The 5,121-nt window shown below is 38.3% G+C and overlaps 1 pseudogene; it reads left to right on the forward strand.

Annotated features, from left to right (window-relative positions):
- Positions 1-1,545: 1,545 nt before the first annotated feature.
- On the forward strand, positions 1,546-2,893 carry LOC138029891 (uncharacterized; annotated as a pseudogene).
- The last annotated feature ends 2,228 nt before the right edge of the window (positions 2,894-5,121 follow it).

Raw genomic sequence — 5,121 nt, forward strand, 5'->3', positions numbered from 1 at the left:
AACTGCTGTGATAAGCCACTTGAATTATGCGTGGTTCTTCGTGGAAATCTTTAAGACAAAGTTGCGTGATGAGCCGTCAAAACGGAAAAAAAATCTACCTTTCCTTCCGTCTTGCAAGATTGGCCTCAAAATTCGTAATTAATCACTAGAGGAGATACCGGCATTAGAGTATTGTTTGAAATTTTTTTAACATTAAATCTGTCTTGTCAGCTTGCCAGCTGCAATATGGTAAAGTTCATTGGATTAATGTTTTACTTCCTTCATTTAAGAGATGAAAAGAAAGATGTTTGTAATCATTGTTTCATTTTTAAATTTTATACTGTCATGGAGAAACGTAATACAGCATCATAATCGGCATTGCTGTCGCTAAGAATTTCCAGGTCAGTCATTCACTTCAATAGCGAGAATTTACCGTTTTAATAATTTCAGTCTTCACTGTATAACGGGACAATATTCATGTCTGCCTACCCTTCAAAGCGAGTCTAAGTGCGAAGAATTAGTTTTCATTCATACGTAAAGTAGATCGCACTTGGACTCGCTTTGAAGAGGAGGCAGACATGAACTCGAAATTGGCCTTTTGTCACATGAAATCCCAGGAATCTCTTACGGCTCAGTAGTAGAGCATATGAAAGAGATTAATCGGAAGCCGATTCCTACAAAGGAGCGTTCGGATTTTTTCGATATTTAGGCCTTTATTAATGATGACGGTCACTGTTATTTTTTCACTTTTACTATTCAAGCTTTCTTATCTAATCGATAAATTTTCAAAATTGCCTCTAATAACTCTGTTTAAGAGAGAAAAGGAATCGCCACACCTATGAACATCACCGTTCGGTTGAAATATTATTAATTGGTATTCCAGTTTTCAGTTCAGTCAAGTGTGGTTTCGATCTAGTCGTTCAAGTTAATCTATTTTAAGGGCCTTTATTACGATCGCTGAAGTTCTTTTCGTTTCGTTTTGTGCAGCTGTAGAATTGGAAAATGTAGTATCCTACCTTGTAGAACTGGCAGTAGCATGCACACAGCGGGATATTGTAAAGAGCAATCGTTCTGCGTTTGCAGCTTGCCGTCCATATGAGGGATATAGATCACTTCATGGTTGGTGGGTGCGTACAATTTTTATTCACAAGTTGTGAAGGATCACGTAAACGAACGAGTGAGCGAAGCAAACGAGTGAGTTTAACGATCCTTCACAACGAATGAGTAAGAAAAATCGTACAACGAGTCAACCATGAAGTAATTTGTTTATTATATAAGCACAGAGATCATAAAGTTAACGACCGATCGTGAACAAAGGCCTCAAACAAATCGCAAAATATTTTGAAATGAAAGAAATCTTTACCTTTCATACCACGCTTGAGCAATATTTTGTACAGACACCTGTTTTCAATAAGTAATATCTTTTTTCAACAGAGTTTTCGGCGAGTAGGAAACGTATAAGCATGTACAAGATACTTATTTATAAATACTGTTTTATTTTACAGTTTTTCAGGGAAGAAATATGAAGCTTTTGAGCATTCTCATAGAACTTGCAGTGGCTGGGTGTGTTGTAAGTGGAGCATTCTTGCCGTCCTTTCATACATAGCGTAATTTTCCCAACTCTTTGGGAACCAGGTTGGTGGGACTATTAACACCTTGTTGGCGAAACTCAAGGACACGAAAACAAGCTCAGCTCAATGAAATATTTCATTTGTTTGCTTATTAGAATTCGTGGCCTTGGTCGAGCTGCAAACAAAAAAAGGCTTACGACAAGAACGCTGTGAGTGGTGTGTACCCTATTTATCTCAAAGACCCTCCTCAGAGTATTGATGTTTACTGTGAGATGGCACTGGAAGGCGGTGGTTTCACCTTTTTAACCTCGCTACTTTACTCGCGTGAAAAACGCTCAAGGGATTGTCGACGCTCTCTTCACTGAAAAGAAGAACGTCTTACTCAAATTGAAGCACCGTCACCAGAGAACGCAGTTCTACACTCTTATCAAGCCACTTGCTAACTGGAAAAATGTCGACTTTGGCATCAGAGTGAATAATTACTCCGATTATACCCGGCCGTTCAATAATTTCATGCGCGATTACATCTTACTGGGGATCATTCCACGATCATTGGCGGCAACAGGAAGCAGAACCCAAGGCTTCGTTTCCAACGGTCGCAATGTCAGTTTTCGGAACTGCGACCGCAACCCAACAGCTACTTTGCATTCATGCCAAACCACAATCAACAAACACCGTCAAATTACTTTTCGTCAAAACTCATTTTCGAGGAACGAGGACTCGCTGTCGACTGGCGTAATACAGCGTTACCCAGTAGCAATCCCATCAGGATGCCAATGGATACTTCTTCCTGACTGAGTTACACTTCGGTGGCTGTGGCTGCTACACTTCCAGTGACCGCTGGGGCGCATACCAGGGTACCGCCATTGGATTTCGTTGAAGCCCGAATTGTTTCTGACTCTTTGGACAAAGGTGTTTATATTCCGGTTGACAAATGCCTTTTATTGGTATTGAAACGTCGCTAACGTATTTTATTGACCCCGTTTCTAGGATCACGTGTTGCGGAAGTTATTGGGAAGCTTAAGAAGCGTCGCTTTTGAGACGCGGAAGGCAACCGGAAGGGAGCTGTTTTCTTTTTTAAGTTGTCTTCACACAACCAAGTTTATAGTGCTAAGGATCTTTCTCCATTAGAGATGATTAGTCTAAAAAGTCTAGGAGACACAACTGTCCTGTCATGCAAAATGTTGAGCAACGGACGTCACTAATGTACTTTGTTGAACCCGTTATAGCGAAGTGAACATTTTGCATGCGGGCGTCCTGGCATGCAAAATGCTCAATTCCTTTTTCCTCCCGTCAACTGGAATACACACTTAATGTTGCTTCCCTTAGTAAAACTGATTGTTGGAATCCTTACCTGCTTGACGGGACATTTTGTTCCCTTTAACATGTACATTGTACTGCAGTATTTTATCAGTCGCTGATGTGGTCCCTATTTACACAATGGTTTAATTGCCTGTGGTCAAGCTGCTCAATAACAGTGTTGATACTTACTACATACACTCGGCGATCGTGCTTTATATGTGTGCAGCACCCAAACTTGGGAACAGTCCCCACTATCAGGTGGTTATCGAAAGCTATTTTGACAAATTTAAAATTTTACTGAAGACTCCGCTTCTTAGGTTAGCTTTTTAATTATGATTTTTAAATCAGATACGTTTTAATAGTGAACATAATAGACAGTTTTTTAAGAGTTTTTGTATATGTGCTAAGGTTTTGATTTAGTAACAGATGTATTATTTTTTTATATTTTACCATTGTAATGCGCAATTGTTCATATTTAAAGGTAATTTGCGCACTATAAGTAGTAAACTATTATTCAAAAACGACACCTGCGCCTTAAGCCCTTTTCTAAGCACAGACACTCAGCCTGTTTCCTTCATTCTCTTCTAAAATCTTACCTATAATATGCTCCATTTTGAGACTATGTCCACTTTAAATGTATGAACACTTTAACAATTCCTACGCGTCAAAATGTCCTAGACTGTTTAAAAAGACAAGTTTGATTCATCCTATAAAACTACGTTCGGCTTCTTCTTCTGGCAATTTTTTATGATATTTAATATTCGCGAGCTTAACCCACCAACATAATTCAGTTACACGTGTTCGGCGCCAAAGTTTGGAACTGTCCTGCCACCCCAAACACACGGCTATGGAAAGTGTTGCTTTGTAATGTTAAAGTGGCAATATTGATTTGGTTGGTGGAAGTAGCATTCATCAAAGGTGTCCGATCACTTTTAAGTGGTGTTTTTGAGGGGAAGACACTGTTCTTTTATGAAGTCTTTTAGCTTTGCTGTGCAAATGGTCCATTGTGCCCCTTGTCTCAGTAGACAACAGTTCAGTGGTTGAGATAATACTGGAGCTTACGCAAGACAAAACAAAACGGACAACGGCTATGAGAAAAAAACGCCACAAAACAATAGCTCTATTGAGCAAAAACAAAAGCTCTGCACACCCTGTACTTGTGTTTTTTTCATTTTGGTATATCCCCTTTGCCGTCCTTGTCCTGACAATGACGTGAATTGACCAAATTTCAGGTTTTGTAAGAGAGGATGTGAGAGCATGACAGAACTTTTTAAAATTTTCTCCCCCAAACAGTCACACAATTCATGCCAATTTTATTCCTGCAATGTTAATACACACTTTCCATTCCAAACGACTTGGGGTTATGACGAAGTTATTACAATAACGGGAAAATACTCATTTTTTTGGACAACACCTCTCGTTGGCGGCGGCGTTGTCCCCGTCTTGCGTAAGCTCCCTATTAACAGAAGGAGACGCTTGTATTTGACAGCTTCTAAAACAATGAACTATGCCAGATGCTGGGACAAATGCTATTAAGTTAACTACATGGTCCAAGCTTCTTGGCCAGCTAATGAATCAAATCACTTTCCCATTGTGGCACCAAACATTTATAGGTACAGGAGAACGTGAGCTTGCAAATATTTTTGATTGACATGTACAGTGTAAAATGGGTATTACTGTATGACATGTTGCATCATAAAAAACAGCACGAAAAAAAGAACGAGAACGTGGATGTTCTGTCCAAACGAAATAACCAGAATTGAGACTCTTTTCCAAGTACGATAGTTTTTTGTATCCAGTTTTCCTTGCTATCCTTAGGCACTTTTCTTCTTCATGACACGAGTACCCTCGCAGCAGTCTTGACTTGCCAGTTGCAACTTTTAGCTATTATTATTAATTATTATTATTATTATTATTATTATTATTATTATATGATTATTATTATTATTATTATTATTATTATTATTATATCTCATGTTAATATCTCACTTTGTTACACTATTTATTGCTCAACTTTAGTTTATTTCTCATTTGTCAACTGACGATGGATGATGTTTCATCCGAAACATGTATTGATTAAATATGAATTTCAAAAACAAATCGTATGGATCATCAAAGCGATAAATCTTACTTCGTGCTGCTAAGAAGTTTTATTATCATATTATTATTATTTGCAATTGCAAAATTGTTTTTGGTTTATTTAAAATTACTTATTAAAAAAACTCAGAGCCTTAGTGCGGTTTTCAAATGAGTAATCGTAACGTGTGGT

Source organism: Montipora capricornis, chromosome 13 (assembly GCF_036669925.1).
Source record: "Montipora capricornis isolate CH-2021 chromosome 13, ASM3666992v2, whole genome shotgun sequence".
Classification (NCBI taxonomy): Eukaryota; Metazoa; Cnidaria; class Anthozoa; order Scleractinia; family Acroporidae; genus Montipora; species Montipora capricornis.